This window comes from Sparus aurata, chromosome 7, assembly GCF_900880675.1.
Source record: "Sparus aurata chromosome 7, fSpaAur1.1, whole genome shotgun sequence".
In the NCBI taxonomy this organism is placed as follows: Eukaryota; Metazoa; Chordata; class Actinopteri; order Spariformes; family Sparidae; genus Sparus; species Sparus aurata.
Window position 1 is genome coordinate 28,182,626 of NC_044193.1, and position 26,098 is coordinate 28,208,723.

Genomic DNA, 26,098 nt, shown 5'->3' on the forward strand with positions numbered 1-26,098 from the left:
ATAAAGAGTCATCTGAATTGATGGACAACATCAGGATAGCTGTCTGTCTTTGTATTGATCCATCCCAGCCGCCCCCTCACTGCACCTCAGTGCTCCCTGTGTGTCTGTGCTGCAAGTCACATTGACGATCCAAGCTCCAACGTGTTCTGTGGGGTTGAGGTGTTCAGGAAAAAAAGATATTTGTTTGCATAAGAATTTAATAAAGTTCTGCTACAAGACAATAAGGGACTGTTGGAGAAACTAACTAACTGACTAAGAGTCACCACAAAAGGAAAGCATTTTAAAGAGTCAACGATCATAAAATGAAGGTTTTTTTTTTTTTTCTTTTGCTATTCAGTTGTAGTTAACCTTATATAATGCACAGGGGGCACATCATTACAAATCATTAAATATAGAATAATTAAACTGTCAAATAGACATGTCCTTTGCTTTAACGTATCATTATGAAGTAAATGAATTGTACAATGTAATAGCTACAGAATAATGACACCATCAGCATTTAGATGGTTTCCCTCTAAACCTCACTTTCACTATACAATATTGACTGCCGGCGGGCACAAATTCTCCTGGGAAAATAAAGGCTGACGAGCGATCCAGTCAAACTGGCAGCCTGGCACCATTTCCGTCTGCCTTCACATATGAATAAATAAACTCACGTTTTGCGAACCAGTTGTCTTTGGGACCATAGCACCACCAATGATACCACTTGGGGGGAAGTTGTCTGTATTCAGTATAACTAAGGCCTGACGTTCATCTGTCATTCTCATATGCTGTGGAACTTAATCTACTTAAAAATATACGTCTCAGTTGGATAAACCACAAGCCGATGTGTCAGCAACAGTGATGGCAATAACAGCATTACAAACGGGTAATCTAACTAATTACTATTTCTGTCGTTCGACACCGTTACTGTTAGCGACAGTTATATGTGGCGCGTTATAAACTGAAGCTACTCGCTGAAGCTGTTGTCATCTGACTCGGCTCTCAGCCACAGGAGCTGCAAACCTGTTGTCTTTTTTCCTTTGTTGAGGGAGGAGGGGGGGACGGGACAACAGCATAAGTGATGATGATTGGCCAAGGTAGAGTTAGAGTTCGTAAGCCATTCAGAGGCAGTGTTCAGTTTACACACAAACCACACACGCACACAGCAGCCTCACACAAACTAACTAGCAGAGGTAAACTGCAGCAATGGCGAGTCCGGAGGGAAAGTTGGTGTTTTCAAAGTGGAAATACAGACACGACTTTAATCTCCTTGAGGTAAAAGGCAAGAACGTACATGTGAGGTGTACATTATGTCCACGAGCGAAGTGTTTGTCCACATGCGTTGTAAGCAACACTAATCTAATGAAGCATCTCTCAACGGCACACGCTTCTACAAAACTAGTGGCCAAAAACACTGTTGTTGACACTGTTGATGATGACAGCAGGCCATGTGTGGCTAACGTGAGCTCCGCTAACAAAGAAGGACACGGAGCTGTCCAAGCAGCTAAAGCTGGATTTTTCTGCTCCAGCTTCACAAAAACATGTGACACAGACTGAACTGAATGCAGTGATAGGCAGGTATGTTGTTGAGAACATGCTCCAGTAATCAACAGCTGACTCAGATTCCTTCAGAGCCCTCATTGGTAAAATACCAGGGAGAGCATATTTAAACTAAAAAAAACAAACGCAATAGTTACTTTCCCTGGTAACTAGTTACCGTTTATAATATAGTTACTAACTCAGTTACTTTTTGTGAGAAGTAACTAGTAACTATAACATATATTAATTTTTATAAGTAACGTGCCCAACACTGGTCAGCAATCTGTTTTTTTTTTTCTGAGCTAATCAGGGCAAGTCTTTCTAATGCATGGGTGCCACAAGGAATGGGTTAGCGGACCCTGAATGTTTTTAGCAACTATCTTACCTGTGTTTTTAGCAGATCGTACCTGTGTAGGAACCCGTGTGTTTTAAATGGAGGGAAACGCTGTCAGACCAGAAAACAAAGCCCTACACTGTCGTCAGTGTCTTGTTTTCACCCAGCCTGTCACTCAGAGTTCCCAGTGACTACCTAAAATGTCATGCCAGTCAAGTAAACACAATTTGTGACCTTAGACTTACTAAAAAATTTCAAGGCCAAGCGCTGGACCTCCACTGACCCTAGAACTGCCCCGCTTCTCCAGTGTAATGGTGGTGGTAAGGCACCGGAAACTGGTAACAGCTAAAAAAACAACCCCTGGAGCTGAATCTCTTCTGTCCATAAGGAGTTTAGTCGCAACAGTAACAGTTAAGCTGGCTAGCTAACAATCCAAGTTGTGCAACCACATGGATGACACATGGATGGACACCCACACCTTTCATTCAATTGTTAAATTGATCAGGGATAGCAAATTACTCCTTTGTTTAAATCTAACTTCTTATTTCCTGCCACTTTAGATGAGTTTTATATTCTTTGTCTCTGTGTAACTATAGCTGCCATTGTCACAGAGGACAGACCCTTTTAAAGCAGTATTCCCCAGACCACCTCGTGCCTTGATTACAATTGGTAAAAGAAAAGGTTACATTTGTGTCTTGCACAGGCGGAATGGCCTGAATGCATTTTTAGCATGAAATCAGTCTTGGTATCAGCTATTCAGTGAAACGGTTTATTCTGAAGACACAAAGGGAACTGAAAGAACAGTCCCATCAGTGCAGTAACCCACGGGAAAACTGTGGCTATTTGGTGAGTAGGCTGACTCAGGTCACAGGGAGCTGTTACACTTAAAAAAAAAAAGAAAAGTGGACAGGTGGTGGTGATTGCCCACATGGGAGAAGCTGCTCTGCTGCGACTGTAAGTATTTTATCGTCCTTTGCTTGTGGTGTCTGGTTGTCAGACAATCTCATGAGCTCAGCTGGTCTTACCAACAAACTCCTGCGTGAGGGAGTCTATGATCTGCTTTTTAATGAACTTTGCAAACTTCTTGAAGTTTGAGTAGACAGCGCTTGGGAAAAGAAATGCTGAACTTCTAACTCTCTTTGAGTTCAGGCTTTGAAGAAACTGATAAACAGAACGGAAAGACGATATTCTTTTCATGCTTTGCTTTCAAATGTCTCTTGATAATCAGGCGCTCGAGGTTATCTAATCATGTTAACACTCCAAATAGAGAACGTTAAGTGAGGTCATCAGCAACACCAGTCGGAAAGTGCCAAAAAACATGTTGGTTAGAAATCCAGAAGGCCAAACACATGACCTTGTGTGCTCTCAGCAGCTCAGAAATGTGTTTTGTAGCCAGTCAAGTGTGCGGCGGGTCAACAAGTCCTTATATCTTCACGTGTTTTCCACATGCCCTTGTGATGTTCTGGTTGAACTACAGCCGCCGCCGCTGGGCTACCCTGTTTGTACTCTTAGATGTCTGCCGCGTTTTACCGTTTCATCAGTCACTGCTGATGAAACCCAACATTTCCCTTTTTTTGCTGCCTCATAATAAAAGCTGTCAAATGACTAAATAATAGGGGACTTTTATTGTGAAAAATGTATAGTAAATTAAATGGATCAGCAAATTAATATTATTATTATGATTATTGTAATTATTATATCTATTCTTTGATAATACTGCAGTACTGAGTATTTACAGTATTTACATTGAACCACTATTCCACAGAGGCATGTCATAAGTTGAAGACCTTCGAGCACGTAGCCCTGCTGTAATGGCAGTGCAAAATCCTGCCGTGCTGGGCTGACAAATCAAATCGAGCCGAGCGATTGAATGGAGGTGCGCCAGTCTGGTTCTTGGGTTTTTTTTGAGCCACCACAATGTTCCAAAAAGTTATTTGGCTTCTTTGCATTACAGAAAACTTTTAACAATGTATCAGGCTACTTTCTTTCTTTTTTTTTTCAGGACTTTAATCCCACGGTTAACAATTATGTTGGCTCTGCTTTTACCTTTGTAAGAAAAGGAATTATTATCAGGATTTGCTTCATTGGTGTAACGGCCCTGATCCTTTGCTGCATATTGATGGAGAGTGTTTTAAAGTGTGAATTAAACTCGAATACTTTCAGCTTTTCTGCTGTACCAAAAAGAAAAGTGTCGGGGCGGGTGAACCAGATCGTGATAATAAAAGGGATGGAGATGAATAAGTAGAAGAGGGGAATGAAAGATTCTTTGGGCGGGTGAAGGAAGGTGATGGCAAAGAAATCAGAGCGCTTCACAAAAGTGGATCATAGGTGAGGGGGAGAGGTGGACTGAGGTTTCAAGAGTGGCAGAGATGGGGTGTGGTTTTGTGATGGAAATGGAAGGCTGGAGAAAAGGTGGCGAGTCTGGAAGAGAAAGTTGTGAAGAGGGAGGAAGACTGTAGTGAAGTAATGAGGGCAACACGGAGGGATGGATGGGAGGGAAGAGAAAACGAGAGAGGGAGTGAGAGAGGGCAGCGGGTTAAGACGGAGGCGTGAAGAGGAAGGGAGAGGAAGGAGGACAGAAGTAGTAGGTAGGGAAAGTTAATAAATAATCTTTTTTAGTCTTGACACTGCACTCCTAAAAATGCAGCCAGAGCAAAATTAATGCCTGCTATAGTTTTCTTCTTTTACGCCATGACCACGGTTTCTCCTATCCCGTGCAAGTTTGCCTAATTTGCACTTTGAAAATCTGTTATTCCCTGGCACCCCCACTGAGGTGTAACACAAGCAATGAGATCATTTCTGCCTCCAGAGCTCTGGCTGGAAACGCTTGGCGAAACTGAAAAACCACAATCTGCACAGAAGATGTCTGTGGAGAAAGTATATGTGGGTCTAAATGTATAAACACACATGCACTTATTTGTTTTTGTCACCCCTGATATGAAACACAGTGGCTGTAAGTTGTTGTGTTGGTCCAGGTTTCCAGGCAACAACTACATTAACTAAAGGTCCAATAACATGTGTTTGAACATCAGAGAAATGTTGTTTGGTATATGTACTGTAATAATACATTTTACAGGACAGAGAAAGAATTTGACTCTCTGGAGGACTTCTAATAATAAAAATCCCCACGGCGCTGATGTAGCTGAACTCATCCTGAGGAAGGCTGCTGTGTTGCAAACAATCTGGCTGTGAAAACTTTAGATCTCTGTTTTATCTTACTGATATTATTGATACTACTAGTTTCGATTCTGCTTATCAGCCCGATTCTTTATAGCAGGTTTTCTCCAATGCTGGTCCTGGGGGCCCCCTGCCATGCATGTTTTAGGCATGCATGGCACACGGGTCATTTTGGACAGAAATATTAATAAATATGTCACAGAGATAATCTCCATCCATACAACATACCTGAAAACACATCCCATGCCCATTTACGTACAGTTGGCATGCCCGTGCAGATTGTGTACTCTGTGCTCCAAGTTAGCTACAGAGATACTCTGTAGAGCCAGCGTCTTGTCATCGGAAGGTTGCCGATTTGATTCCCCTGGTCTGCGTGTCAGAGTCTCCTTGGGCAAGATACTGAACCCCAAACTGCTCCTGATGTGCTGGTTGGCGCCTTGCATAGCAGCCACCGCCATCCGTGTATGTATGTATGTACGAATTATTTTAAGTCGCTTTAGACAAAAGCCTGCGAAGTGTAAAAAAAAAAAACTCTTCTGAGCAGCCGTTTTTGTCTCCATTCTCCATCATTGCATCATCAATGTCAGTAGGTGTCATTCTGAATATAACCTTAAACTATACAACATCCAATCTGGAACTTTACAGGCTCAAATACTCCAAAAGCACAACAAATACTCAGAGTTGACATGTGCCAGTGATGCTGCAAACATCGATAAATGTGTTGTTTCTTCGCCATACCTTCCAAAAGTCTCCTTTTCTGCCCGCCCTGATGTAAATGGTGAAAATGGCATTTCTGAATGGTCACCCCGGAGGGAGTTTTCAGGTCGAAGGTCAAAACGCAGAGAAAAAGCTTTCTTTTAAAAGGTACCCATATACATGTGGGCAGGTCATCGCTGTTTCCATGACCCAACACGCCTGATTCAGATGAATGGGTTGTTATCAGGCTTCAGCAGAGCTTGATGACGGGCAGATCAAGAATCAGGTGAGTTATGAAGGGGAAGCATCAAAAACATGCAGGGCAGGGGGGGACCACCAGAACCAGGACTGAAAAACAATGCTTTATAGGATCACTAATTGATTCCTGATCGATCTTATGTGTGGAAAATAAGTAGCCCTGTGCAGTTTTTGGCATCAATGCAACTGTTTTATCATCCCAGATTGTGAAGACAGTGCAGAATCAGAGTGGAAAGACGGCATTGTGTGCAAGGTCAAAAGCTCCACAGAAGCAGTTCACGATTCCTATCCCGCTTATCCGTACATCATTCATTTTCATTTGGGTTATATCATCTGATATTTAGCTTTGGTTAGAGATGTGCTGCTCTGTTGGGATGCATGGGCGCTCAAGCGCAACATTTCAGGTGCATTGGCCTTCCTGGAATTTAAGCCCATGTTGTGTAGAAAGGTGCTTCAGCGTATCACTCATGGTTCCATCCCTGCTTGAAATCATTCGACAGACATTACAATCTGCTCTGCTGTCACATTTCTTTGTGAAATGAAGCCATGCGTCGGACCATTTCGTCCTTTCCACCTCATAGTTGAAAGTCTGCAGCAGCATAGATGAGCGTGTCCTCCACAGAAAATGAAGGCAGCTTATTAAGAACCACATTTTTGTTTGTTGTTGTTAGGGGGCGTCCTCTGGTGGCTGTAGTAGGTATTACAGCTGCAGGAGGAAGTGAGACGAAGTAGTATGAAGTGTGAAAAGTCCATATAGGGAGGTGATCAAGTATGGATGCTGGGTCAGGAATGCTGATGAAGACAACAGTGAGTTTTATTATTATTATTATTATTATTATTATTATTATTATTATTATTATTTGTAGCATTATTTATTACACAATATATATTATGTATTCTAGTAAAATGTACATTTCTGTTCTGTTTTCATTGTTCTTGCTTACATATGGTTATTATTATTATCAAATACTATTATTATTATTATTATTATCATTATTATTATTATTATGCATATTTCTGGACTTTGAATGGCAGCAGCTGTAAGGCAAGCAATTTCCCCTCGAGGATCATTATGGCATAAATGATTCTGATTTTAACTTACTGATGTAGTGATGTAACTGTTGCTACTGCTACTGACAACCCTATCTTTTTTAACATTGAGCTTGCTATAAACTATCAATAAAAATGATGATGTGATTTTCCTCTTACCTTTCCCTTTGAAGGAGCCGGAAAGCACTACCCTTCACCTGTTGTGTGTAACATCTTCATGCCTGCGACATGTTGTATGTATGTACAGACAGAGACATTAAAACTGTATATAAACGCTGGTATGATGTCGATATGACTGTCTACAAGTTGTTTTCAGGACTATTTTTGCAGGGAATGGTGCGCGTGTTGCTGTAAAAATAGGTTTTGAATCTCTAGATGACTCACCCCTGCAGCCTCCCTTGACACGTGCGTGAGAGATGCGACTCACGCCACCAGTGTAGCTGCTCTCACCTGTAAACATGGACATTGAAAAAGCATGAAGTTCCACCGCACACGTGTGCAGCCCGGGCAGGCAGTGTGTCCAGCCTGCAAGTTTCACATCATTTCTTTGTAATGTGCAACTGTCAGAAAAGCATGCCAGCCGCATTTGAGAAAAAAAAAAAAAAATTGACAAACTCAGTGGTGCAACATTCCAATGGATCAGATAATTTGGAACCAGTTCTCAACTGGAACCCAGTTATTGATTCCCATCCCTAATCCCAACAAATCATGTCGCCATATCGGGAGATTTGAGTAATTCTTGTTAAATTACAACTGATGTGCCACATGATTAGTTTGAAAACTGAGAGGACAGAACCATACATATTATAGATTTGGGCATTTTACACAAAATCAGGATTGGTGTTTCTGTAAACAATGTATTCAATTATGTGGGAGATGACCATTGTTAGTAAGTGTCAAGGATCCGACCTATTACAGGCTCTGCTTTACTAGAAAATCTCAACATACAGTAGATGAGAGGTCTCTGCTTGTGTGGCTCTGCCAATTATTTGTGAGCTTTGCATTCTCTGTAATCTTTATGGACCAACTCAAGGGCTGAGACACGGAGAACAGCCTGGTGATCAGACTTTGTTCCATCTGTGTAACATAAACAGTTATATTTTCTCCTCAAGCAGCGGCTTTATATCTTCTTTTGTATTTGGTGTGAGATTATTTTTTATTTTTTTGGCCAGTGTGGGAGCTAGAGACAGAGCCTGAAAGAGGGGGTCTCGTGCCAAAATCATGAGTCTTCAACCCAGTGGGATGGTGTGGTGTGAGTTTTGGTGGGTTGCTGCCGTGGATAACCTTTACAAATCACTTTGAGTTTGTGTGTGTGTGGAAGTGTGTGTGTGTGTGGTCATAGGAGACACGGTTGTTCGAAAAGACAAGGAGCGAAAGAAAAAGAAAGAAAAGCAAAAAACCCATAAACTAAATATGAATATGTGAGGCCAGCCTTCATGATGCTAATAATGCCTCCATCCACTGGGAAACTGTGAGTTCAAACAACTACGGCAGGGTCATTGAAATAGGAAGCTAGTCTTTGAACCGTGTTGGCTGTTTACAACCAGACACTCTTGGTAATAATTTTCCTTCTTCTGCAAATAAGCTCGACTAAACTGTCTGCTGGTTTACAACCTGTCTGACTGTCTCACTGGCTGTTTCAGCTGGACCTATTTCTGTCAATGTCGCCATATTATGAGAGGTCAGCATTTACGTTGGTAAACACTAGTTTATCATAAAAGACAGAACAGATCGCTGCAACCAGGGAAAGATATCCCAAAGTATGATAAACTCTGGAGTTCCTTTATCCCTGTCGTGTTTTACCTTGTTATGACCTGCCTAGTGTCTCTAAAATGGAAGTTGAGTTTTCAGTCTCATTTGACTGTATGGACAAATTCCTCTCAATAGAAGGTCAAATTTCCAAGTATACGCACACCCAACACATCACTTGAGAAAATGTTACGTAGACTTACATTCATTTCCTGGTCCCCAACCCCAACTACTACTGCCTAACCCTAACATCGACCTTACTTTGACCATGACAACTACTTGTCTAACCCTTCCTCTGACAACAACATAACCCTAAAAACTACTTACCAACCATAACCTTACTCTAACTTTGACACTGACGACTACTTGCCTAGCCCTTGTTCTAGCTCTGACATCAACCTAACCCTGACCCTAACAACTACTTGTCTAACCCTTCCTCTGACAATAACCTAACCCCAACAACTAATTGCCTAACCCGCACTCTAAAATTGACCTAACCCTGACCCTAGTCTTCACTGTAAAATTGAATCTTTTACAGATGAGGTCCAGCATTTTGGTTCTCACAGATCTGTTGGAGCACACATTGTAAGTGGGCTCCCGCTTTTGGGATCTCACAATATAGACACACACACACACACACACACACACACACACACACCAACAGACAGCCGGAGTGCGTGAACAGTAATGTGGAGCCCTGGGGCGGACATCACTCGTAAGAGTATGATGAAGAGTGACACTGTACTGATTACAGCTTAATTCAGAAATAGTGTAGTTAAGAATTGCCATATGCTTGGGATCATTTGTCACAACAGGACCTACACAAGGAGCAGAAAACAGGTTCTCGCATGTAAAACGCATATATTATCCACCCACTCTCTTCTAGCCTACAGCTGCCCACTGTCAAAGCAACAGCTGGCCAATGTCTCCAAGCCTCAGGGATCATAGATAAATTAACTTGGTACATGGTGACATCAGAAAAACAGAGAACATGGGTATAAACTGAACCTAATGCAGGGGAAAACTCAAGATGTTTCTTGTTCAAATAGATCAAAAAGACCTTTACACCTATTCAGTTCAACTTCTGCCTGGCAGCGAGGGCCTGGGGAGTGCAGTAGTAGCACGAGAAGACAGGTACTTACACACATTCCACTTTCACACCAGTGCTCCCAGTGCTCCAGCTGTCACTGCTGGGAACTCAGATGTACCGTAGAAAGAAAAGAGAAAGAGATGGTGCAATAAATGACTCGGGTTGGAGCTATTTCCTAGAGACAGGTTGCTTTCACCCTCTTGTAGATCCAAAAATACACTCCTCCCCTTCTCTCCCCGTCTCACCTTTCAAACACTGAATACATCAGCCTGGTATATCTAGAATACAAACTATAGATACTGATAACGCTGTGGCATCACAACTCTCATTATCAGTGTCTCTTAAAAACTTTACACTGTCTTATCATTAATTACCAGAGTAAAGAACAAATGAAAAGCAAAGGCTTATTATATTCTAAAATTAGACAGATGCAGTATATATTTAAAGCTGCAGATGTTCAGTGTGAGTAGACAGCGTACTTCTTGTGCGACAAAGTAAGCCACGCGAAAGGTTGTGTATCATGGATTGTTTGTCGACATACTGTAATGTCGACAAGCTTAAGAGCTTCTACCTGCGTTTTAAGTTAATATTGTGTATTTTCTGCCAAATTGTTTTTTAACCTTTATTTTAATAGGATTATTCCCATTGAGATTTAAAATCTATTTTATAAGGGAGAACTTGACCAAGCATAAAAAAAACCTCTCATAAAGACCAAACTACAACTTAAAACAAACAACATATGAAATCTCGCATAACTGAAACTGACTTAAAACAATCAGCAAATTACATCAAGACAATGAATTTGCCAGTGTTCAGGAAATGTGAATTCTCTTGTGGATTTTTAATCAAACTCCATCATCATTATCAAGTTGCACTTGATTGCACAAAGAAGACCGACCAACTTTCTCACACAAGCTGCAGTGAAGTGTACGATTCACTGAATCCAGCATTCCAGAAGGAGATCAGTTAGCATGCGTGTATAAAATGTCATCTTAATCAATTACTGGCAAAAACGTCACTTGAATTATTTTTTTCCTTGTACTTAAAAAAACAAAACAGCAGATTGTTCCTATAACAGATACCAGCCTCAACCTGAACTGTTTTGTAATAAACTCAATCTGATGTTTTAATGTCCTAGGAAGAGAAGATCAAAGATATGTTTGTCTTTACAGTCCCAAGAACTGAAAAACTGAGAAATGAAATCATAAATTTAAGCCCTTTAAAAAAGATTCCTGACTGTGACTCCACCACGTGTGAAAAGCCATGAAGATAAGGTCAGTTAGATTGTTCTTTGTAATTAAACTTTCCATGAGAGATGCCACACTGGTATGACTGCTTCCTTAATGCACATAATGCCAGCACTGCCATGAGTGGTCATTTTGTCCAAACTCTCTAATCTCTCATGATAAACGACCCATATGAAGAGTGATGCATTTATTTGTGTTGATAACTTTCGGAAAGTCAACACAGGTTTACAAACTTATATCCCCCTCACACACTTACACACACAAACATCACACACGATGGACTGTATGTGCCATCACTTGTGTGTGGTTGTTATTTTCTGTATGTTGTGTTCCCTATAACTTGGTAAAATGTACATTATTAAGATGGAGGCCCTAGATAAACCGACAGGGTTTCTGCCTCTCCCAAACTGTTTATCATTCTCATTCGTGTGTATTTTGTTTTAAATTGTGCAAAAAAGTAAATTAAAAAAAAAGATTGCTATTTGCAGAAGCCTAAGTCAAAGTATTTGGTGTCAAAATGTGAGAGCTATAACACACAATTCCAGCTTGTTATGGATGCTGAAAGGGAAACTGTTCGGGTCTCCCCTACTGTATATTCCTCAAAGAAGCTGCGCAGCGAAGCAGAGCTCACCTCACTGTCATCTGATACATTCTGGTTAGCAAAATGTCATTTTTGGCAGCTGTTAAAAAGTGCAAGAGAAGGAAAAATCGAATTGAAAACTTTTGGAGTTTCGCTGACGCTCTTTCTCTTACTTGTAGATGAGACTGGTTGAATTTAGAATTTCGGCAACAGCTGTCTGACTGAATCCTCTGGCTGTCATGAGGCTTGTGTGAATTTTATTTACAGAAACTGTAACAAAATATACTAACACACCAACTGGTGGATCGGGGATGTGTGAGCGCATGTGTGAGAGTGAGCTGTGGAAGGTGTAAAATGAGGATGATCACAACAGAACAAAAGTGAAGAAAAGGGGGGGGGGGGGCGTGTGAGAGGAGAGGCACGTGAGTGGCTGATCTTAAACATATATACGCACACACATGCAAACACACACACACACACACACACACACACACACACACACACAGATATATATATATATATATATATATACATATATACACATACCAGAGTTTCAGACATAAAAATATCATTGTTGACCCCTGATGAGAAGCTTATAAAAATATGACAATATCCTTTAGATGTATGCTGCATAAATTTCAAACAATCAGTCAATTTTTTAAATGATCTGATATATATAATCATATAACACTAAACGAACCATTCCACCACACTAATCATGTATGTTTACTAGGGCTGTCAAAGTTACGCAACTTCCTTTTAACAGCGTTAATTTTTTTAACGCGCGATTAACGCTCAGTATTAAAATAAAAGGAACGCGCATTGTTTGATTTACGGCCGTTGATGGCACCTGTAGTCTTGATCCAGAGGGTGGCAGAAGAATAAGAAAGGGAATCAGAAGAAGAAGAAGCAGGGTTGGCATTCGGGAAAAACACGGTGGACTGAAAAGCGAAAGTGAAAGTAAATGGAGCAAGGACATGAACGACAAATTCACTTACAAAACACTGCCAGATGCTTTCGGGCGATAGGACAAAAGTTATCTGCACGTACTGTCAACATGAAATGAGTTACCATTGAAGTACGTCGAGTCTCAAATATCATTTGCAAGCCAAACACATGGCAGATGCAGAGAGCCCACCGCCCCCCCTCGTCAAAAGCAGACATCGCCATGTTGTGATCCCATTTACGGTAAGGGGATATTTTTTTAGCCTTTTATTTGAAGTGCATGATTTTAAGTGTTGAATAAACATTTTCATAAAGCAAGCATATTTGCCCTTTCTTATGTTGTTAAAGTATTAAGAATAACATGAACAAAATACATGAAGGTACATTTAGAACAGAAAGAAATGTGCCAAAAAATTGCCATTTTTTTTGCGATTAATCACGAGTTAACTATGGACAAAATGCGATTAATCGCGATTAAAACAATTAATCGTTTGACAGCCCTAATGTTTACTCTTAACTTTTAGTACAATCTGCTGAAAAGACATTTGTAACTTTGCGCTGTGGTATCACTACTTTGACTTTAATATACTGCAATAGTCAAATTAACAGTAATGCCTCTATATGACCTACAAACCATCAGCACAAGGATGTCTTAATAGTTAATATAGATGGCCATAATGCCTGCCGCTTGCCGAGATTACAGCTTATTAAGAATTTGGAAAAATCATCAAATAAAACTTCTTTTTTCTTTTTTATGCCGGACTACTGAGGAAGAATTGAGGAGTCTCAGAGGCTGAAAAAAAAGGCTGCTCTTTAGTCTGGTGGTACGGCACAAGTACAGAGTTTACTCAGAGTCATCCTCGTCATGGTACAGTGAATAATCTTACATTGCCCCAAATGAATACATCACCTGATCATTATGCATCCCGCAGACAGCCTCTCCCAGATAGCACAGGCGGTGGTGCTCGAACCACTTTTGTAAACAGGGGCCACCAAAATAAAAATCAAAGAAATGTCCTTGTATCTGCTTTAAATGAAAGATATGAGTACTTCTTTTACTAATAAATCCCAGTTGCTGATTTAAGCTTTAACCCAATACTGCCAAATTGGAAATGTGTCTGGAAATGAGGCACCTCTGGACAGCTTTCAAATGCTTCTTTCCTTTCCGTCCTTCCTTCCATCCATCCGTACTTACTGACTTAACTCAAGTTGGTTACTTCAAACCTGTTGGTCCCTGCTGGCTAGGTGTGCCCTCTGCTGGTGCAATAACACTTTATTTTATTCATGCTTTTCAATAATTCATCCTTTCTTTTAAACGGGCAGCGCAGGCCCACCCACCCTGCACGCATGGGTTGGGGTCATGGCTAATAGAAAAGTACTATCTCAAGAAGGAAACCAAAACCCTCAAACCACAGCCGGAACTTGACTTTCTAAAGGTTTGTGGTTTCTTGTTTTGCAGCCAAAAAAAAGGCCTTCAGTCTGCTTACAATTATCTAGGAAAAATATGTTCTGTTTCAGTGGCCTTGAGCTTCAAACTGTGACACTCTCTACCTTCTCCTCTAACTTTGTTTTTTTATAATTTTCAAAATAAAAGCTTGGGAACAAACAGTTCACATAATATGGACTGTTAGAAATGTCAAACAAAAACCTTAACAACTTGGTTAGGTTAAGGAAAATATAACACTTTTGTTAAAATAGCTACGTTCAGTGCGCACATCACTCATGCCATTTCTGTAACGTAAGTTAATTAGCTAATGTTACGCACGTTAGCTTACTTACATCGCATGACCTAAAAACAAATCAATCTTGACTTTTGGTCACAAACAGTGATTGAACCCTGATCTCTAGACATCAAATCCAGTGTGTGACCCGTCCAACCACCCCAACCACTCCCAGACGTGGACTTTTCTCGCTCCTTATACTACTGCACTAGAGAGGTGCTTCTGTAAGTGATGTCAGCCTGGTCCCAACAGCGCCATCCTTAGAAGCGTGGGGCCACTGAACAGGCTGCTTTATTTGATGCGTTAGTATTTTCTATCTTTAAAGTTTCTGATGGGACTCCATAAATATCGAAATGACATTTAATAATTTTCTGAATGTTATCAACCTTGTAGACCTGTTCACAACGGTAACAAAAATATACACTGCTAAAGATCAAATTTTGCTGAGGCGCTTTGAACAGCGCGGCAAGTATTAACCCCCAGAATATATTTGTTTCATACGGTACGGTTAGGACAATAATGATGAATACAAATCTGATACAGGCTGTTTCTCTAAGCGCCCAGATGATTTCAATATCAAAGTCTGACTTCTCGCTATGCACAGTCGGTTTGAAGTCAGCTCTGTGTTTCCCAAGGCTGGAGCGCTCGTCTGTGCATTTCCCTCACTTCACAAAACGAAATGAAAGCCTCGCTTGAAAACACGTCAGATGTCTGCGGCGCAAAAGGCAGGTTCTCTATCAAATAAAGAGATGGTGGTAAGCTTACGACGAGCAGGCTGGACTGCATCAGAACCAGGATTGACTTCTGCTTTTGTTTTAGAAATACAAAAGATGTCTAAATCTCATTTTTTTTGCAAAACGTGATGATCAATTAATTGATCCATCGGTAGACAGAGACGCGTACAATTGGGGCAAATTCATCTTGTTGGTTTATGATATTTTACATTGCTGTGATGTTTCGTCATTTTCAGGTTTCTGCTCATTTGACTTTGCACAGAAGCTCAATTTACAACTGACAAGCAGCGCAATTAGATTCAATAAAAATCACAATGTGGGGGAGGAAAAAAAAAAAAAAAAAGCAGAGGAATCAACCTTCACACAGGGAATTACCATTAAAAAAAAAAAGTCCAAATCTAATTTTCATCCAAAGTTTTCTTAACGAGCACGAGGTAACGCTGACCGCGGTGGAATTGTTTTGACACGAGCGGCCCCGTCTGACTAGACACCATTATTGCCTATATCCTCTCCTCTGACAGGGTCGGCCCAATTTGTCACATTACATAGCAAAACAGTGTTAAGAGCGCCTCCTGAGCCAGATCGAATGAGAGGGAATATTGTAATGTACATAACCTGAGCGGGGACCCGCGGCGCACGCACGCGCGCATGCAGATCCGCACGCGTAAGAAATGAAGAGCTGGAAAAGGTCAATAAGATCCACCAATTACTGCCAGTCATTACTCAGAGCGGAGACGAGGGGAGCTGAGGATGAAACAGTGGGCCGGGAGAGGACAGCTGCTGGTGAATTGATAATAACACTCGGATAAATAATCTGTCTTTCGCAACGTAACTCACAAGCCTTTTCCCCTCTTCTCTCCGTCGTCTTTCCCCCCGTTTTTTCGAATAAACCACAGGAGGAGCCGGGCGCCGGCATTGTCCCCACACCACCTTTTTTCTCCTCTCTCATTTATTTCAATTTGTCATGCTTTGCTCTCCTCCCTCGGTGCGAGGTGGAGGGGTGGGTGGGGGAGTGCATCGGGAGAGACGGGCAAAGAAATTGGTATCTCCACTCTTGCCGTAATGAAACATTTAGATGCAGGCGCAGCTATGCCTCGGCATTAATGGCTCGCGATGAAGGAGAGAGAGAGGGGAGGGGAGGGAGGGGAGAGGGGGCTGGAGAAGGGGACCAGGCGGTCGGACCACTTCACCCTAATAACCCTTGAATCCAGGTCAGACAGGAATACCTCCAGATAATCAGCTCTGCCACATTCCCTCAATGAGCCCCCATCATGGCTTGAAAAAGGGTTTTGTGTTGTGCGCAAAATGATCTGTGTGTGTGTGTATGTCTGTGTCTGTGTGTGTGTGTGTGTGTGCTGAAAAAAGCTTGGCGTGTCCGGTCCCTCACGCCTCCCCAGGGAATCTCAGGTGTCATATATTTCCTTGACAGCGATGAATATTGACATTTTTCATCTCGACTAAGATTAGACTGTTAGCAAACTTCCCCTTTGAATCGCTCCGGAGTTTAAATCATAGCAGATATCCTGCAGTGATAAAGTGGCTGAGATATTACCTGGAAATGATGATTGACTGGCTGGATCGCTTACGCCTTCGTGCGGTTAGAGAAGGAGAAAATGGAGACCTCATCATTTGCTCAACAACACAGCCCTCGAGAATAAAAGAGCCAAAGAAGAAACCTTGATTCCAAAAGCGTTTTTTTCTCAGTGTTTTGTTTTTGTCATTTTTTTTTTTAAACTCCAAAGTGGAGCGGTTTCAGATCAACTAGTCGAAATGTTGGCTCCGGCGTGGAGCCGTCCCACAGCCGTATGAGGCTCTGAACTGAAATGGCAGCGCCCTTTTCACAGCTCAGATGTTGTAACTTCCAAAAGAGGCCATTAATGAAATATTGGCATTGATATCGGAACAAAAATCTAAAGCCGCGCCGGCGCTTTGTTCTCTTTTGAGATGTCTTCTGCTAACTTTGGAGTCTGTTAGTGAATCTCCGACGCGCCCGTTGGCTGTCACACGGGCGTGTTTGCGATGAATCTGCCCTCAACACTTGTCACTTCAGATCTATCGGTTAATGCGCGCCGGTGCTGCTTCGAGGCTTTGTGCTATTATTTATCTCCGGCCAGTAACTGAGTATGACAAGCAAGAGATAAAGGCGCGCCCATATGCAGACGTGCAAACTCACAACAGGCTGGATCGCACAAATGTTCACACTTCTGATACACATATGGGAGGTCTGAGATGCCTAAACAAAAAAAAATAAAAATCAAAGCCACGCAGCCAGAAAAGTCTAACGTGTAACTGTCATTACTGATGCTAAGCTTCCATTTACTTTACCAGTGACTGGTGATTTCTTACATTCTTATGTGACTGCTGCTCAGATGAATATGTGTGTCTTTCTTTGTCTTGTCATGTCAGTCTTGTTCTACAGGGTTTTGTTCTCGTATACAAAGCGTCATTTTTCTTGCAAAACTTTGATGTGTAGGATTAAGTGGCCTCTACTGGTCAGATTTCAGATAACAACCAACTGAATACCTCACACTTCACCCTCCTCTTCAAAAGTCCCCCCTGGAGCCGATGCTTGTCCTATCAGGGCTACTGTAGAAACATCGCGGTGCAACATGGTGTACTCCCTTGAAGCAGATCCGCCCCCCTGTCGATAAAAAAAGTCATTCTAAAGTTACAAAAAAGACGATTCTTATTTCCAGGTGATTAAAGATTAATGAAAGCATGATTGTGAATATTATGTTGTATTTCTGTCGCCAGATCACCCTAAATCTTACATACTGGACCTTTAAATGTCTAAGGAAGAGGATTAGGGCCACATGTGAATTTTTTCTTTAGTTCTGACTTTAAAGTCAGAATTCTGAGAATAAAGTCAGAAGTCTGCACATGTGAATTTTTTTTTGAGTTCTGACTTTTTTCTCAGAATTCTGAGATTAAAGTCAGAATTCTGAGAAAAAAGTCAGATTTCTGACTTTAATCTCAGAATTCTGACTTTTTTCTCAGAATTCTGACTTCTGAGAAAAAAGTCAGAATTCTGAGATTAAAGTCAGAACTAAAAAAAAAATTCACATGTGGCCCTAATCCTCTTCCATAAAGGTCCAACTGGGTTAGGAATAATACTCAAAAATCAACTTTGTTATGAATCGCACCTTTAAGGTAAAATAACAATTAATTGTTAAGAAGGCCTTCTATGATCTGAAAGCTTGAAACACCATTCAAAACTATATAGCAGTCCTCTCAGCCATCTGACTGTACCCATTCAAGCTTTTGCGGCAGGTGATCCAAACCACACTGACCGCCCTGTAGCTGCCGGTCGGGAGATAGGACGTGTGAATGGTGAGTGCGCTACACTCCACAAACCCTCTTAACTTTTAACAAAAACTTAAATCAATAATGTAAACGACTAATATGGCTGAAGTTATTACTCACAGCTAAGAAGCTGTCAGTAGTGACTAGCTCGCTTAGCTTTAGCAGTATATCAACCCAGCCTTATAGAGAACTCAGTGTTGGTGTTGGCAGATAAGCACGTAGGTAAACAGCCAAGGAGATTTTCCAATTCCGTCTGTAGTGTCAGCCCTTCAAGCTTTTCTGTATACCTTACATACTTCTTTTTTTTTTTCTTTCCATATTTTACTCAAGAAAATGCAGCAGGACAGCGCACAGCACAAGGCTATGGAACATAAGGCATCCTCAGTTTTTTCCAATTTTTCTATCCCAGCCCGGGACCCCATGGTCCTTCTGCCAACCCTCCCACGGACCCCTTCAACAAAGGACAACCTCGATGTTGGTATAGAAAGCAGGAAAATAACCTTACATACTTATATTAGCATTAGCGTATCCTCTCTCTGTATATCAGTCGGTGAAAACTCTAAGCTGGAGATACACCTGCTTTTATCACACATTTTTGTAGGCAGCGTCGTGAACGTAGTTGATTGCATTCTTGCTTACATGCGACTTGTGTTATTGGAAGCTACCACTAGATGGCGCACGTTAGCTCTCCGTTTTATTTGTTGTCCCTGCTGCTGCTGACGTCCTCACTGACTCCTGACCTCGTCATGCCACACATGGCTGTTCATGGGCATGTCGCTTTTCACATACACGTAGCGTTAATTCCTGGGGTCCAAACGGCGCTCCATACAGACTCTGGATGAGCTGGCCAGCCCTAAATCGTACCCGTTTCTTCAGCCTGAGCTGCTGCTAGATTGCCAGCGCTAGGTATCTTAGCTACCAAGCACTTACGAAAGAATTCCTCCAAGTGTGTGTTTGTACAGCTTCCTGCAAGCACAGTCCATCCTTTAATATTGCAGACAGTCAATCAAAAACACAACTAAATGTACAGTCACTTTTATTGTCCCTGCAGATGGCTCGCCCACAGTAAATAGTTTTAATAATCTATCCTTTCCTTTGTTTCCCTGCTGGGATTTGACTTTAATGTGGCAATAACAGTGATTTAATATGATTTTCTAACTTAAGACGCATGTTTAATGATACAGTAAATGCACAGTTAAAAATATGTATAGTTATGTGTATTGTATTTCACTTTATATGTTTGTTTAATTTATCTGAAGGCATTATTAAAGCTTCCCTTTGTGCTCCACACGGCAGTGTACATGCACAGAGTTAACTGGATGCACGCACAGTGAGCGTCATCATACTGGTACAGCAGAAATGGTCATATTTAATCTGTTTTTAATCATTGAGATAAGAGAACATTAGACATAGCCTGAAACGCACACTCCTATCTGGAAGAATCAGGCACATTATACTTGATTTATGACGACCGTGACATGCAACATGGTGTACTCCCTTGAAGCAGATCCGCCCCCCTGTCGATAAAAAAAGTCATTCTAAAGTTACAAAAAAAAGACGATTCTTATTTCCAGGTGATTAAAGATTAATGAAAGCATGATTGTGAATATTATGTTGTATTTCTGTCGCCAGATCACCCTTAATCTTACATACTGGACCTTTAAATGTCTAAGGAAGAGGATTAGGGCCACATGTGAATTTTTTCTTTAGTTCTGACTTTAAAGTCAGAATTCTGAGATTAAAGTCAGAATTCTGAGAAAAAAGTCAGAATTCTGAGAATAAAGTCAGAAGTCTGCACATGTAAATTTTTTTTGAGTTCTGACTTTTTTCTCAGAATTCTGAGATTAAAGTCAGAATTCTGACTTTTTTCTCAGAATTCTGACTTTATTCTCAGAATTCTGACTTTTTTCTCAGAATTCTGACTTTAATCTCAGAATTCTGAGAAAAAAGTCAGAATTCTGAGATTAAAGTCAGAACTAAAAAAAAAATTCACATGTGGCCCTAATCCTCTTCCGTAAAGGTCCAACTGGGTTAGGAATAATACTCAAAAATCAACTTTGTTATGAATTGCACCTTTAAGGTAAAATAACAATTAATTGTTAAGAAGGCCTTCTATGATCTGAAAGCTTGAAACACCATTCAAAACTATATAGCAGTCCTCTCAGCCATCTGACTGTACCCATTCAAGCTTTTGCGGCAGGTGATCCAAACCAACCTGACTGCCCTGTAGCTGCCGGTCGGGAGATAGGACGTGTGAATGGTGAGTGCGCTACACTCCACAAACCCTCTTAACTTTTAACAAAAACTTAAATCAATAATGTAAACGACTAATATGGCTGAAGTTATTACTCACAGCTAAGAACCTGTCAGTAGTGACTAGCTCGCTTAGCTTTAGCAGTATATCAACCCAGCCTTATAGAGAACTCAGGTACAGTGTGTGTTGGCAGATAAGCACGTAGGTAAACAGCCAAGGAGATTTTCCAATTCCGTCTGTAGTGTCAGCCCTTCAAGCTTTTCTGTTTACCTTACATACTTCTTATTTTTTTTCTTTCCATATTTTACTCAAGAAAATGCAGCAGGACAGCGCACAGCACAAGGCTATGGAACATAAGGCATCCTCAGTTTTTTCCAACTTTTCTATCCCAGCCCGGGACCCCATGGTCCTTCTGCCAACCCTCCCACGGACCCCTTCAACAAAGGACAACCTCGATGTTGGTATAGAAAGCAGGAAAATAACCTTACATACTTATATTAGCATTAGCGTATCCTCTCTCTGTATATCAGTCGGTGAAAACTCTAAGCTGGAGATACACCTGCTTTTATCACACATTTTTGTAGGCAGCGTCGTGAACGTAGTTGATTGCATTCTTGCTTACATGCGACTTGTGTTATTGGAAGCTACCACTAGATGGCGCACGTTAGCTCTCCGTTTTATTTGTTGTCCCTGCTGCTGCTGACGTCCTCACTGACTCCTGACCTCGTCATGCCACACATGGCTGTTCATGGGCATGTCGCTTTTCACATACACGTAGCGTTAATTCCTGGGGTCCAAACGGCGCTCCATACAGACTCTGGATGAGCTGGCCAGCCCTAAATCGTACCCGTTTCTTCAGCCTGAGCTGCTGCTAGATTGCCAGCGCTAGGTATCTTAGCTACCAAGCACTTACGAAAGAATTCCTCCAAGTGTGTGTTTGTACAGCTTCCTGCAAGCACAGTCCATCCTTTAATATTGCAGACAGTCAATCAAAAACACAACTAAATGTACAGTCACTTTTATTGTCCCTGCAGATGGCTCGCCCACAGTAAATAGTTTTAATAATCTATCCTTTCCTTTGTTTCCCTGCTGGGATTTGACTTTAATGTGGCAATAACAGTGATTTAATATGATTTTCTAACTTAAGACGCATGTTTAATGATACAGTAAATGCACAGTTAAAAATATGTATAGTTATGTGTATTGTATTTCACTTTATATGTTTGTTTAATTTATTTGAAGGCATTATTAAAGCGTCCCTTTGTGCTCCACACGTACATGCACAGAGTTAACTGGATGCACGCACAGTGAGCGGCGTTATACTGGTACAGCAGAAATGGTCATATTTAATCTGTTTTTAATCATTGAGATAAGAGAACATTAGACATAGCCTGAAACGCACACTCCTATCTGGAAGAATCAGGCACATTATACTTGATTTATGACGACCGTGACTCATCAGAAATGAAAGCGACAACACGGAGGGTTTGTTTGAGATAAGAGCAGGCTGGGAGCAGCGCTGACTGAAAACTGCCATTAAGAGCGACAGCTATGCCTAAAGATGTGCCTACATCGCACCGGAGAATTGGCTTTTATTTTTTTATTTTTTAATTTTTTTATGAATGCCTTTTTAACTTGTTCTGCTCCTTCTTTTGTCATCCTCGCACACACACACTATCTGTAAGCTAATGGCTGCCAGAGCCCAACGGCCTGCATAACTCTTCGCCGTCTGACACTGTACTGTCATATCCGGCCGAGGCTTCATTAATTCCCCATCCCAGAATCAATGACTCGCCTTTGTAACGGATTTGCAGTCTTAGGCACTTTCTTTTTCTCCTCTCGTGCTCTCTCTCTCTCTCTCTCTCTCTCTCTCTCTCCCCCTCTCCCCTTCTTCCTCTCTCTCTCGCGCCGGTCTCAAGGGAAGAGATGTAAAGATGAATGACAACAGGGTCATTTTACCACAAGCAAAAAATGTCCTACAGATAATAGAAAGTGTACGTTTGTGTGTAGGTGTGTGAGCGTGTGCGCGTCTGTAGATGAAACTAAATGAAACACATATTCCAAAATATTGGATAAATGTGTATAGTAGTGTAAGCATCTGTACACGTGCTTTATGTTCACAAAGTCAGATTAAGTGGTGGGTATACATGCTTGTGTGTTGACATTTATGTGTGTGTGTGTGCCAGTGTGCTTGCGCGAATCGAAGGTGACATCTCCGCAAACAGTGTCGCGGCCTTCAACCCCCGAGCTGACGCTTCGCATCACAGTCACTGGTGGAGGATCAGGGGGACGGTGGTTTGCGGAAATGCTCCTCGACCTTTGGACCGAAACGTCGCACAGTTTTGGGTCAGATGTTTCTTTGTTGACCTCAAACTTTTCATACGCGATCTATATTGTCTATACTCATCAACTGTGAGTGACAGATACGGACCCGATTTGCCTTAAAGCGCCCATTTTTCGACGGTGCGCATGCGAGGACCGTTTGTGGCGAATAATAAAATGTTCATTCAGCTATTTTCAATTAAATGTAGAAAACAAAAGCTTCTCTGCTGGGTTAATGTTGGTACAGGAGTCATTATAAGTCCATTTGGTAAACCCTCTCAATAAAACCCCTGCATTGATCGAATAGCTTCTACATTGATCCATCACAGACAGCAAAGGCACTCTAGGGTTAGGGTCAGTAATAGTAACAACAATTACAAATGCATTTGCATCGATATGCCGCTGTGAATCATGTTGAGTCTCCTGTGCATTCAGAGTGTGTGCTCCACGGGCTGCTATTCATTTTACCAGTAGCAATAAACCTTATTTATAAAGCACTTTCTTACCACGAGTCACGACTTTACATTGGTCTTAAGAAGAAAAAAAAAATAACATATATACTATTTGATAAAAGAGACGAAGGTTAGGAGAAATAAACAGAAGTATGAGTCACTTCATGAACTTGTTATTGCAGATTTACACGACTTACACTTTACAGGTGAGAACTGCGTCTCGGTCTCTTCCCTGCACGAGGGTTTCTTCCTCCATTTCTAATTTTTCAGTGAAGTTTATGAACTGGGGATGCGAGCAGGCAGGTCGTTATCTCGGAGTTTAATAAATCCAGGCTGTTAGTTAACCATCAAACCCCTATTAGCTCCTGTCGTCACCTCGGTATCTGATTTATCTGCTACCACTGTCTCGTCACCGTGTATCTGCAACCAACGCGCGTGAAGTGATAATGAAATATGTCTTCTTCTTTTTTTTTTTTTGTCCCGCTAAACCCCTTTTTTAACGCCTCCTACTCCCTCACTATGCTGGGGTCATCTTAGACCAGAACACAGCAGCAGGGCCTTTCACTTATCACTCATAATGGGGGGGAGAGACAAAGAGATAGGCCTTTGTCTCTCCTTCGACTGATCTATTTGTCAAGAGACTCAATCAATGTGTAATTACCGTGGATGGCTATCATAAAAAACAATGGCACGAGCTCCTCTCAAGGTTATCCGCCTAATTGTGTTATTTATAAATATGAAATGGCTGTAAATGCGGCTGCCACAACGGATCGGGGCTAACGGCTGATGAACACGATATATTTCCAATTTGCAACGTGGGATCCGTGCGGACAGGTCGATGTGGCTAAGAGGTTTTCTGACTGTGGTTAATAACGCCGATAATGGCGGCTCATGCCTGAATCTGGCTCTCAGGTAAAAACAGATAAGAACCTCGAATTCATTCAGCCAGGTTTGACACCTCAGTGGTTTCAGTGATGCTGTGTTATTTCATCTGAGCCCTCCCTAGCGAAGCTGTAAAAGTTTAATGAATGGAGTCAATGAGAAAAAACAAGTATTTAAGAAAATAAAATGTGGCTTAGAAATGCACTTGTGTACTCACCTCGCTGGTTTTATGTCGCGTTAAAGGCAACGTTACGTCGAGTTTCGCATATTTTGAGTGCAACACAACTCTCGAATGCAAAGGCTTCTGTAACACTCATCAGATGTAACGTAATGTTGCGAGCTAACAACAAAATGATGCCTAGAAAATGTCTGTCTTGAAGTAAACATGACAGTCAATGTTTGCTCGAGCGTTGTAACTCAGAACAGTAACACAACATCAAGCTAACATCACGTGAACCAGGGACAAAAACACCTGGCTGTAACATGCTACCAGGTAGTAGGCTAACTTCTTGTTAAAAAAAGCTCCTCTAACACAGCCAAACGTTTAGCAAGTGCAAAAGCACATATGACTTAGCAAACCAGCTAATATTATTTACATTTAAGCAGCATCAAGTCCAGCTCGGCGGCTATCTGCAGCCTCTATTTAGTCATTTTAAGTGACTAAAATCCAGTCTGACACTCTTGTCTCTTGCCTCTTGCTCAGTCAAGGTGTCTTTTTTGTCTTCTTAGCTTCCCCAGTCAACGTCCTCTTTGGTCCTCTCACCCCTGACGTGATGTCTATAGAGGCTGCTGAGCTCAGTTTTGTTAACCTCAGCTTCACTTTCAGTGCTCATCCCAACCCCAGACCTGGAAACCTCCTCCTGGCGGTGCCGAGCTGCTGCCCTGGCCTTACTTCCAGCAGAATCAGCTAGCAGAGCTAACTTGTAGCTACAGTATGCAGCAGTCATTGGTTGCTTTCAGGTGTTTGGACCCCTTACCACATGGTTCTAGCAATAGAGCGTCCTGCGTGTAGATTAAAGCCTAAATGCGGCCCCCTTGCACTTACAAAGCCTGCGCAAAGGAAAGTGTACCGACCCTAGTGTCCAGTAGGTGGCGCCTTGTTGCCACAGTCCCCCCAGGTTTGAAAACACCCTTCTCCTATAGCCTGAGAGCGTAGCTGAATGCATCGTCACATCCGTGCAGTGACCAGACACACGGAGGACCTTAAAAATAGCTGCACGCCTGTTTCACGGCAGTCCCATCGCAACGTGTTGCTGGATGTATCGGTTTTTGCCCACCCAGCTGTTACTTAAAGGGGGCGAACAAACGTTTTGGATTTGTCTTGCCTCGGCTGCAGCCTGTTACTTCACTGGATGAGCCAAGACTCCCTTGTGTTTACCAAACATGTTCCGGATCCAGAGAAGACGCTGCACTCTCTCATCCCTGCAGGGGGAAGACGTTCCCTCCGGATGATGTAGCCGGCCCATGCTTGAATCCATGCAGAGGAAGCGAGGTGGATCAAAGAGGAAGACTTTAGTGAGACGAATTTAGTGTCTGGGCAGAAACTATGTCTGTCACGTTCAGTGATGTGCACAAGGGGGGGGCAGTGGCCCAATTGTTGAAAAACGCGCGCTAAAGTGCCCTCCTGAGAGCCAAAACGCATGCTAAAGTGCCCTCTTGGTTGGCAAAACACACTAAACTGCCCCCTTGGCTGGTTAAAACATGATAAACTGCCCTCTTGGGAGCCAAAACACGCGCTAAAGTGCCCTCTTGGGAGCCAAAACGCGCGCTAAAGTGTCCTCTG

At 41.9% G+C, this 26,098-nt stretch overlaps 1 long non-coding RNA gene across 1 annotated transcript; it reads left to right on the plus strand.

The window, feature by feature from the left end:
• Positions 1–18,353: 18,353 nt before the first annotated feature.
• On the plus strand, positions 18,354–19,609 carry LOC115584395 (uncharacterized). Its single transcript, XR_003984534.1, has 2 exons — positions 18,354–18,432; positions 18,736–19,609. It is a non-coding gene; the product is annotated as an uncharacterized LOC115584395 (long non-coding RNA).
• The last annotated feature ends 6,489 nt before the right edge of the window (positions 19,610–26,098 follow it).